This window comes from Mauremys reevesii, linkage group 14 (assembly GCF_016161935.1).
Source record: "Mauremys reevesii isolate NIE-2019 linkage group 14, ASM1616193v1, whole genome shotgun sequence".
NCBI lineage: Eukaryota > Metazoa > Chordata > Testudines > Geoemydidae > Mauremys > Mauremys reevesii.
Genome location: NC_052636.1, coordinates 23,480,637 through 23,492,006, shown reverse-complemented (window position 1 = coordinate 23,492,006; position 11,370 = coordinate 23,480,637). Strand labels below are relative to the sequence as shown.

Genomic DNA, 11,370 nt, shown 5'->3' with positions numbered 1-11,370 from the left:
CCTCTGAACCCTGGAGGTCTGGGACCCATGGCTCTTCCCCTTGTTCCAGCTGGGAGATCACATCAGGCTGGGTAACAGGAAACCCTGCTCAGATGAAAGAAAAAAGGAATTCAGTTGATTTCATAAGACTTTGTCATAAAAAACATTATATTAATTTAACTTCAGTGCTTAGTGTGACCTGGTGGGCCAGAGGCAGGTCTCACTGAAAATGCCAAGATCAGAGCAGGCTGAAAAGGATCACCCACTTGGGTTATCGAGAAGCTGAAAAAGAAATCACACGGCCCCCTTTATTGCATCCCAGTTCTCTGACTCCTAATCAGCACTTAGGCCCAGTACAGTGAGAGGTTATTTCAAAACTCTGCTCACATAAACAAATGATCTTCTGACCCCAAAGGTCAGCCACGTTACCAGGTCAGTATAGGTTTGGATCTTACCCAAAATACCACACTGCCAGCCAATCCTTAGCATCTAAACTAAAGGTTTAAACAAAAGAAAGAAAGAAAGAAAGTTAAATGGGAAAGCAGTCAGATACATTCCAAAATGGATATATCAGGTTCTTAGCAGTATTGGTGAGTTGCCGGTGTGAAAATCTGCCTGGAACACATCCACAGCTTGGATGGATCATTCAGTCCTTTGTTCCAGGGTTCAGTTTGTAGAGAAGTTGCTCCAGAGGCAGGAAAGGGGATTGAAGACAAAATGGAGATGATGCAGCTGCCCTTTATATTTCTTTTGCTATGTGGCTTGTACTTCCTGTGTCCCAAACACAAGATTCACAGCATGTGGCATGGAAAAGCCTTTGAGTTCTCATTACACAGGTATACCCCGGCATGTCTTGCTGACTCAATAGGTGTATCCTTGGTCCTTTCCATGGGCTCATTGTACAGCTGATGACCCTCAATGGGCCATCAAACAGGCTAGGCAGTGTTGATGTCAATATGTCTGGGGGTGTCACCCAGAAACACTGCACAAGTCTGGAAATACAGATATACCCTACATATCTATAACTCACAATACAAAGGTGATACAGACATAGAAACAAAATTATCATACTTGGCAAATCATAACATTTCCCCTGACACCTTACATGGCATATCTACCATGATTCATTTTAATTTGATAAGATTATATTATTTTATTATTAATACCAAAGTGTCTCACAATTCCATACAGTGTCACACTTGGTAAACCAGTGAATTTCCAGGACTAGTTCCCCAGGTCCTTGAAGATGCCGAACACTATGCTTATGAGGGACTGAAATACCCACATATCTGCTGGGAACACACACACAGACACTGTGTCAGTCTATACCCCTATGTTCACTCTTCTAGAAAATTATGATCAATTTTGTACACAGTATGGCTTGTGAGGTATCATTTGAAAATGCATAATCTACTGAATATTATCCTCCTGTTAAAATGTGTAGTAACACTGTATGTAAAGTTATGAGATTTTACAGTATGAGATTACGGAAAAAGTTACAATTCTGGGGAACACCCACAGAGCAGTTCCTCAGAGACAGCAAGGCAAACAGCTGGTCAAACAGCCATTCTCCTGCAGGGGGAAGGTGTGAAGACGACATTTACATTCCATCACAGGGACCTCTTGAAGCTGTTGTGGAAAACAACCACACGATTGATTTTGAATCAGCTCAGCCTGAGGCTCTTTTCTTGGTTAAACGTGCGCAGGGGCGACAGCTATTGGAATACTGTCCCCCTGAGCTAAAAACCACACAAGCCTTTTAAAGCTTAAAACCACAATCAATGGCACATACATTGCACGTTAATTACCTTATTTGGAATATATTGCAAAATATGATGCAGGTCAAAAGCAAGCTGAACAAGCAGTTTTCCATATTCGGCCTTTCCTGTTATTGTTATTCCTAGTCTAGTTCGTGGTTTGACTTTTCTAACACTTCCACTGTGGTTATGTTTCACAAGCTCAGTTACTGCAAATCAGTGTGTTTGGGGACTTTCCACTACACCTACTTAGGCCCCTTATGCACACAAAGCCATTAGTTCCCAATCTGGGGATTTTCCATTCCACTTTGCCTTTCTATGCCCTTTACACAGAGAAGCAAGCTCAGCTAATACTTCAGGCCTTCTAACTTGACCAAAGCTCTTTCTGTAGACTTTCCTCCCAATTCTCATATCTCCGACAGACAGCCTGGCACCATGACTCAGCTGAGAACTGAAGTTGTTTCTAGTACAAAGGACTGATTTATAAAAAGAGGTGAGGAAAATGCTTGAGACTCTCTCTCTCCCCTTTCCCTCTGCTCATGACAACTCCTGAAGAGCTGAACGTGGGAGGCAGGGGCAGGTTAGGGGGAGTCCTGGCTGAAAGGAAAACCAGCCTGTCTCAGCACATGGTGAGAGAAACATTTGCCTTGAATCCGTTTCAGCTGGTTAACTTAGATGTTAGTTTGTGTTTTATCTTTGCATTTCTTTTGTAAACAATTCTGAGCTTTATGCCTCATTATCTGTATCTTAAAATATTTTTTTTGATAGTTAATAATCTTGTTTTATTCTTTATCTAACCAGTGTGGTTGGATTAAAGTGTGATGGAAACTCCATCTGGGATAACAAGGCTGGTGCATGTCATTTTCCACTGATGAAATGACAGACTTCATATGAGCTTGCGTTGTTCAGGAGTGTGCTGGACAGCGAAAGATGCACATTTCTGGGGGAAGTCTGGGAGCAGAGCATTTTCTGGGGTTCTCCTGTGCTGCACTGTAACTCGTGAGTCACTGACTAGCAGCACTCAATACTGTGTAGCTGCGAGCGAGTTACATGCTGGAGACTGCGTGTGAACTGCCCAGGAGTGGCTGCTCTCACAGTAGAGCAGTGTAAAAGGCACCCCAGCCTGGGGAACTGAGGGGACACAGCTGTTCAACAGTCCAGGTTGCACTGTGCTTAATGTCACAGACACTCAATTTCAAAGAGTCTCCTACAACACAGAGAAAGTAAATCCATGTCCCAGAAATCAAAGACTCCAGAGAAAGGGCAAGTCTCCCCGGCGCTGCTTCTTGCTCACAGAGAGGTCCAGAGACAGAGACAATGGAAGAGTCCTGGGGAAGGTGGGAACAGGAAGCATGGGCTGGTGGGGTTCAGTGGAGAAAGGGAACAGGAAGGGCAGGGATATCACTGAATGCAGGATCTCAGCAGTACTAGATGACAGGATAGCACATATTGCAGCCCATTGGAAAACATAATCCCCACTATACATACAGAATGATGGGGTCTAAATTAGTTGTTTCCACTCAAGAGACGGATCTTGGAGTCACTGTGGATAGTTCTCTGAAAACATCCACTCAATGTGCAGCGGCAGTGAAAAAAGCGAACAGAATGTTGGGAATCATTAAGAAAGGGATAGATAATAAGACAGAAAATATTATATTGCCTGTATATAAATCCATGGTACGCCCACATCTCGAACACTGTGTGCAGATGCATAGACAGCTGCAGCGGCACAGCAGCCAGCAAACAGAGCTGTAAACAGGGGAGTTTCAGAGGGAGTTTACTTGGGAGACTAAGAGACCTAGGCAGAGGAACTGACAGGCTAGTGAAGGGAGTGGGTGGTGGTCTGCCAGTGTTCTGGTGCCTTTTGGGGGTTTGTTTTGTTTTGTGTTTCTTGGACTAACAGGTTTTAGGTGGGAAGGCTATGACCGATACAGAGGCAGCAGGAAAGACACAATGAGGATGACTGGATGTGGAAGCTGCGGCATGTACACGATCCTGGAGGGTACCTGAAAAGAGTTTTGTCTGCATGAAGTGCCACCTGATAGAGCTGATAAAGGTAATAGGTAATAAAGGTAATAACTGGAGATATACCAATCTCCTAGAACTGGAAAGGACCTTGAAAGGTCATCGAGTCCAGCCCCCTGCCTTCACTAGCAGGACCAATTTTTGCCCCAGATCCTTAAGTGGCCTCCTCAAGGACTGAACTCACAACCCTGGGTTTAGCAGGCCAATGCAGGTGGAAACTCTGGTCAAGTTTAGAAGGGGGTTCGAGCAGATGATAGAGCAAAGACATGAGGAGGCTGAAGGGATAAGCTCAGACTTGCAGATGGCAGCAGGACCAAAGAACTCTGAGGGGAGACTGCTGGGTGAGGAAAGTGGACGGTGGAAGCATGTGACTAAGAGAACCAGGCAGAGGAAAAGACAGGCCAGTGACGGAGAAATAGAGCTCAGGGACAGGTTTGCAGAGCTGGAAAATGAAGAAGGGACACAGCAGGTGGTCACTGAAGGTGAGAGGGCAAGGAAAAAGAGAAGAGCTGCTAGTCCTACAGGAAGAGGGGAAGAGTCAATGGAGACAACACCAAATATGAGCCCCAGGAGGATACGGGAAGGGTTGCGGAGGATTGCAAGGGTGAATAGGAATCGAGAGGACTTGCAGCCAGTGGGAGCAGGGGATAGACCAGAGAATCACACTGTCATCAGGAAAAGGCAGGTCTACGTGATTGGGGACTCCCGACTGAGAAGAATAGACAGGCCTGTAACTAGAGCTGATCCGGAGAACAGAAGGGTGTGCTGTCTGCCAGGTGCTAAGATATGGGATGTGGACCTGAGGCTGAAAAGGATCCTAACGGGAGCGGGAAAGAATCTGTGGATTGTCCTTCATGTGGGAACAAGTGGTACGGCTAGATTCTCGCTGGAATGTATCAAGGGAGACTATGCCAGGCTGGGGAAGACGCTTAAGGAAATCGAGGCTCAAGTGATCTTCAGTGGGATTCTGCCGGTTCCCAGAGAAGGACAACAAAGGTGTGAAAAGATTATGGCGACCAACAGATGGCTCAGGCAGTGGTGCTATAAGGAGGGCTTTGGGATGTACAGCCACTGGGAAGCATTCATGGACAGAGGACTGTTCTCTCAGGATGGACTTCACCTGAGTAAGGAGGGAAATAGACTTCTAGGATGGAGGCTGGCACAACTGATTAAGAGAGCTTTAAACTAGGAATTTGGGGGAGATGTCCAGGTAATCTCCACGCCGCAATTTAACATTGAGAGGGAAGAAAACAAAGTAAGAGAGGATACAGCCGTGGGCAGAAGAATGGACATAAGGAGGAAGGGTAGTGTAGATACCAGTCTAATAGGTGATGCTGGTGGTAGAATGTCTGTGCCTAACCCCCAGGGAAAGAATGTCAGTGAAGCCAAACAGCAGGAATTAAGATGTCTGTACACTAATGCGAGGAGCCTAGGTAACAAAATGGAGGAACTAGAGCTACTGGTGCAGGAAGTGAAACCGGATATTATAGGGATAACAGAAACATGGTGGAATAGTAGATCATGACTGGAGTACAGGTATTGAAGGGTATGTGCTGTTTAGGAAAGACAGAAATAAAGGCAAAGGTGGTGGAGTAGCATTGTATATCAATGATGAAGTTAATTGTAAAGAAATAAGAAGTGATGGAATGGATAAGACAGAGTCTATCTGGGCAAAAATCACACTGGGAAAGAAAGCTATTAGAGCCTCCCCTGAGATAGTGCTTGGGGTGTGCTACAGACCGCCGGGATCTGATTTGGAGATGGATAGAGACCTCTTTAATGTTTTTAATGAAGTAAACACTAATGGGAATTGTGTGATCATGGGAGACTAACTTCCCAGATATAGACTGGAGGACAAGTGCTAGTAGTAGTAATAGGGCTCAGATTTTTCTGGATGTGATAGCTGATGGATTTCTTCACCACAGTTGAAGAACCAACAAGAGGGGATGCCATTTTAGATTTGGTTTTGGTGAGTAGTGAGGACCTCATAGAAGAAATGGTTGTAGGGGACAACCTTGGTTCGAGTGATCATGAGCTAATTCAGTTCAAACTAGATGGAAGGATAAACAAAAATAGATCTGAGACTAGGGTGTTTGATTTCAAAAGGACTAACTTTAAAGAATTAAGGAAATTAGTTAGGGAAGTGGATTGGATTGAAGAACTTGTGGATCTAAAGGTGGAGGAGGCCTGGAATTACTTTAAGTCAAAGCGGCAGAAACTTATCAGAAGCCTGCATCCCAAGAAAGGGGGAAAAAATCACAGACAGGAGTTGTAGACCAAGGTGGATGAGCAAGCATCTCAGAGAGGTGATTAAGAAAAAGCAGAAAGCCTACAAGGAGTAGAAGATGGGCAGGATTAGCAAGGAAAGCTACCTTATTGAGGTCAGAACATGTAGGGATAAAGTGAGAAAGGACAAAAGCCATGTAGAGTTGAACCTTGCAAAAGGAATTAAAACCAATAGTAAAAGGTTCTATAGCCATAAAATAAGAAGAAAACAAAGAAAGAAGAAGTGGGACTGCTAAACATTGAGGATGGAATGGAGGTTAAGGATAATCTAGGCATGGCCCAATATCTAAATAAATACTTTGCCTCAGTCTTTAATAAGGCTAATGAGGAGCTTAGGGATAATGGAAGGATGACAAATGGGAATGAGGATATGGAGGCAGATATTACCACATCTGAGGTAGAAGCCAAACTCGAACAGCTTAATGGGACAATCGGAGGGCCCCGATAATCTTCATCCAAGAATATTAAAGGAACTGGCACATGAAATTGCAAGCCCATTAGCAAGAATTTTTAATGAATCAGTAAACTCAGGGGTTGTACCGTACGACTGGAGAATTGCTAACGTAGATCCTATTTTTAAGAAAGGGAAAAAAAGTGATCTGAGTAACTATAGGCCTGTTAGTTTGACATCTGTAGTATGTAAGGTCTTGGGAAAAAAAATTTGAAGGAGAAAGTAATTAAGGACATTGAGGTCAATGGTAATTGGGACAAAATACAACATGGTTTCACAAAAGTAAGACTGTGCCAAACCAACCTGATCTCCTTCTTTGAGAAGGTAACGGATTATTTAGACAAAGGAAATTCAGTGGATCTAATTTACCACGATTTCAGTAAGGCATTTGACACAGTTCCACATGGGGAATTATTAGTTAAATTGGAAAAGATGGGGATCAATATGAAAATTGAAAGCCGGATAAGGAACTGGTAAAAGGGGAGACTACAACAGGTAGTACTGAAGGGTGAACTGTCAGGCTGGAAGGAGGTTACTAGTGGAGTTCCTCAGGGATCCGTTTTGGGACCAATCTTATTTAACCTTTTTATTACTGACCTTGGCACAAAAAGCGGGAATGTGCTAATAAAGTTTGCGGATGGGTATAAACTGGACACTAGGAAGTGTAGACTTGAAATCAGACGAAGGTTTCTAACCATTAGAGGAGTGAAGTTCTGGAACAGCCTTCCAAGGGGAGTAGTCGGGGCAAAAGACATATCTGGCTTTAAGACTAAGCTTGATAAGTTTATGGAAGGGATGGTATGATGGGATAGCCTCATTTTGGCAATTGATCTTTGATTATCAGCAGGTAAGTATGCCCAATGGTCTGTGATGGGATGTTAGATGGGATGGGATCTGAGTTACTACAGAGAATTCTTTCCTGGGTGCTGGCTGGTGAGTCTTGCCCACATGCTCAGGGCTTAACTGATTGCCATATTTGGGGTCGGGAGGGAATTTTCCTCCAGGGCAGATTGGCAGAGGTCCTGGAGGTTTTTTGCCTTCCTCTGCAGCGTGGGGCACAGGTCACTTGTTGGAGGATTCTCTGCAGCTTGAGGTCTTCAAACCACAATTTGAAGACTTCAATAACACAGACATAGGTTAGGGGTTTGTTATAGAAGTAGATAGGTAAGATTCTGTGGCCTGGATTGTGCAGGAGATCAGACTAGATGATCATAATGGTCCCTTCTGACCTTAAAGTCTATGAGTCTATGATGTGGTCACCCCATCTCAAAGAAGTTTACTGGAGCAAATAGGAGATATTTGACACTGTGATACTGCTCCTGTGCGCTGTTCCCAAAGTGTTCTGCAGCACGGGAGGGGCTGTGGCAGTGTGTGCGTGTCTCACTGGCATATTGGGGTGATGCAGAAACAGGGCAGAGTAGAGGTGGCATTGCGGGGCTGGCGTGAACTTTATCTCTTCATTTCCCCTTCCAAGAACTGAAGGGACAGGAACCCTTACCCAGCGAGGTCACATTCTCATAGTTCTCCTGCATGACGTCTCTGTAGAGGGCTCGCTGAGTAGGGTCCAGCAGAGCCCACTCGTTCCTGGTGAAATACACAGCCACCTCCTCGAAGGTCACCGGCCCCTGAAAGAGCAGGAGTCCAACATTTAGTACCTGTTGCCCCACTCTCACTATTCGTGGAGGAGAGGAGCCAAACAAATGGAAGCTCTGGGTGGATCACAGTCAACAGAGTCCCACCCCCACCCCATTCAGAGCATGCTGGAAACACCAGGGTGAGGGGACAAAGAGGGAGCCCCTCCTCTCTGCCAGCAGAGCCATCACCCACCTACTAGCCACAGACTGATACAGGAGATGGAGCCCCTAGCAGGGACCAGGGAGCTCTCCCTGGTCGGAAACCCAACACCCTCCTCCTTGTGAGGAGCTGGATGTGAAGGGCGGGGCAGCTCCCCTAAACCTCACTGCTGGTTGCCCCTTTGATATCTCACAGCAGCCACTGGTCAGTCAGGTCGGGCTCCAGCACTGGGAGTCTGGTCAGCTTTCCTAGCCCCATGTAGGAGGATTATTTTCTGTTTCACAGACTAGGGTATTTCCACCTCCTAATCTCATGGGTCTGTTCCTAGAATCTAGGCCACTTATTAAACAACTCCCAGCAGGTTTGCCACACTCTGTCCTCCTCCCTTTCCCACCCTGTGCATTTCCTGCCCCGCTCCAACCTCCATACCAGACTGCACAACTCTTTCCCTCTCTGGTGTATTTGCTGTCCCTCTCCCTCCTGCAGGCACTCACCAGCAACCTCTCGATAATCCCTACCTGAACAGGCTCCTCTGCACCCATTTCTCTTCTCTCTCCCATGAGAGGTTGGGATGAGCTGGAGTGAAACATGGACGTCGTTCTGCAGCCTGTCTGGGGGAGAAGGGCAGTTGTGGGCGTTTCAGAACAGGCTTTAGTTAATTTCACATCATGACAGACATCCTAGATTCTGCCATCCTGGGAAAATGCCTGATCTCTTTATTACAGTGTAGACCTGGCCCCTCCTGCCAGGTTAAGCCCACAGAGAGATTTTTAACCTCCCTTCTCCCTCCCCTCACCCCCTAACAAAGTCTCTGAACACACGGCTAGAAAAGAGCAGAACCAAAGGAGTCACTGTGGGGGATTCCCTCGGACACTGACCCCACAGCAGCCACACCCCAGCAGGGGGAATATGGAGTCAGGAAATGGCTTTTCCCCTCTCTGATCCTTGTTTTGTTCACTGGAAAGTGGTTCTGCCCAGGGATGCAGCAATATGTGTCTGGGTGGATTAGAGAGCTGGAAATCTCTCCCCCCTCATTTATCCCACTGCCCCTTTCAGACTCTCCTTCCCCTATCCTCTCTCCCTGCCCCTCTGGCTGGGACAGTCCCATTCCTGGGGGCTTTGCTCTCCCAGGGCTGGATTTTCTCCTGGCAATTGCTACTGGGAGGAGAAATGAGGAGGGGCTGTTTGTGCAGAGTCACTTTCTTGCCAGTCCCCAGCACTTTCCCTGAGGTCTTTCAGTTACCTGGAGACTCTGGCTCAGAATTTAGTATTAACAGGGCCCAGGGCTGCCCTAGGGGGCTAGGACCAGCTGGAGAAAGTCATCCCCTGGGCCGGGCAGAGAAGCAGCTTTAATTCAGGTCACTTCCCAGCACAGAACCCCACTGGGGGAGCAGCAGCTGCTAAGCCTGGTCTCCCAGATCACAATGGAGGCTGCAGCATCTGACCCAGGAAGCTGAACCCCAGTATCCTGAGCAGAGAGGGACAGAGCGTTTGAGCAGCTTCCCTCCTTTAGCTCTCTGGAGAGAGCAGCTAATGAGAGCCCCTCCTCACAGGGAGAATTGCTAATCTCATTTGCCCCACTGTCGATCCAGAGTCACTCCTTGTCTTTCCATACAGTGACTCTGGATTAACAATGGTCTCAGTGAAACCGGAGTTCAGAAAGAATGAGTCCAGAACGCTGTGGAAGGACCATTGTGCGGCAGTGCTGACCCCCTTCCCACCTCCCTCATACCCCAGATCTAGGACAAGGGCTGGGGGCACAAATTTTCCAAACAGAACCAGAAGTTCCTGCAATTTTCAAGAGGGGAGAAAAAGAAAAATCAGTGATTTCACCTCACAGTGTCTGATAAGTGGATAGAAAGTTATCACAGTGACAGGGCCTGTGGCTGGGGAATGCCGGGCAGCGCTTGGAGCCAGGACTCTGGCACAAACTGATCAGGGAGAAGGATCATGGTTAGTAGCAGCCCCCAGACACCCCCCAGTACCCAGACCCCACAGCTAGGGCCCCCAGACACCCCCACAGCCCCAGCCAGGGTCCTGCCAGATCTTCCCTGGCACCCGGTCCCCAGAGTCCCTGGCCAGGGACCCCAGATACCCCCAGAGCCACAGTGAGAGCTGGACACTGGCGAAGGGGAGAGAAAATGGGGCACAATCGGGGAGGGGGGGGGGCAGGGAACTTCTCAGGGGTTGGGGGAGGGGGGTCACCCTGGGCGCTGCTCGTGGCTCTCTAGGGAGAAAGGGGCAGGACGGGGAGGAGGGGGGTCCCCACGGGCGGGGGCCGCGGTAAATCCGAGGGGATCTCAGCCCCCCCCTTTCTCTCCCCGCTCCTCGGGGGTCACCTGCCCCCCCCCCGGCCATGTCCGGGCTGCACAGACATTTCCGGCCCGCCCCCACGCAGGGACCCCCGGGGTAATGAAGGGCTCTCCCGCCGCGATCTGCGCATGCCCAGAGCTCCACCGGCACCAACCCTTCTCCGGCCCGGGAGAGGCTCCAACGGCCCCGCGCGAGCCAGGCAGAGCCCCAGCGCCCAACGCTCCTTCGCAGCCCGCCTCCGCCTCCCCACGTGACGTCACTTCCGCTTCGTGGAGAATCAGGAACTACAACTCCCAGCGTGCCCCCAGGGCGCTTCCACCCCACCCCTCCCGCCGCCCAGGGAAGGGAGGCCCCATCTCATGCCCGCCCCTCGCAGAGACCCCGCCCCCAGCCGGCGCGTCTCAGACCCGCCCCAGGAGCAGCGGCCCCGCCCGGAGCCCCCCCGGCCCCGCCCCCTCCCGTGTGCCGGTCCCTGCCCGCGGCCGGGGCGCGTCCCCCTCGCGCCAGAGCCCGAGACCCCGGGAGCAGCTCGCGGGGCCCGAGACGCAGCGGCCTGTGGGGGGGAGGCGGGGCCGGGCTCTGCCCGCAGCGAGGCCGGGAAGGGACCGGAGGAAAGTGCCCCCGGAGACTGTCCGGCCCCAGGTTCCACCGGCCTGGTCCTGCGGCGCCAGCGGCCCCCACCGCCCAGCGCCCCGCTGCCAGTCACCCCCGCCCTGCTGCTGCTGCCCCCGACCAGCGCCCCCAGCTGCCAGTCACCCCCACCCT

The 11,370-nt window shown here is 49.2% G+C and overlaps 1 long non-coding RNA gene across 2 annotated transcripts; it reads right to left on the bottom strand.

The window, feature by feature from the left end:
- Positions 1–8,860: 8,860 nt before the first annotated feature.
- Positions 8,861–10,818, bottom strand: LOC120381885. Of its 2 annotated transcripts, none has more exons than XR_005588174.1 (3): positions 10,760–10,818; positions 10,126–10,223; positions 8,861–8,903 (listed from the first exon to the last, which is right to left on the bottom strand). It is a non-coding gene; the product is annotated as an uncharacterized LOC120381885 (long non-coding RNA). The 2 variants fall into 2 exon arrangements; XR_005588175.1 differs by having other exon boundaries at positions 8,863–8,899; positions 10,131–10,223.
- Between the last annotated feature and the right edge of the window lie 552 nt (positions 10,819–11,370).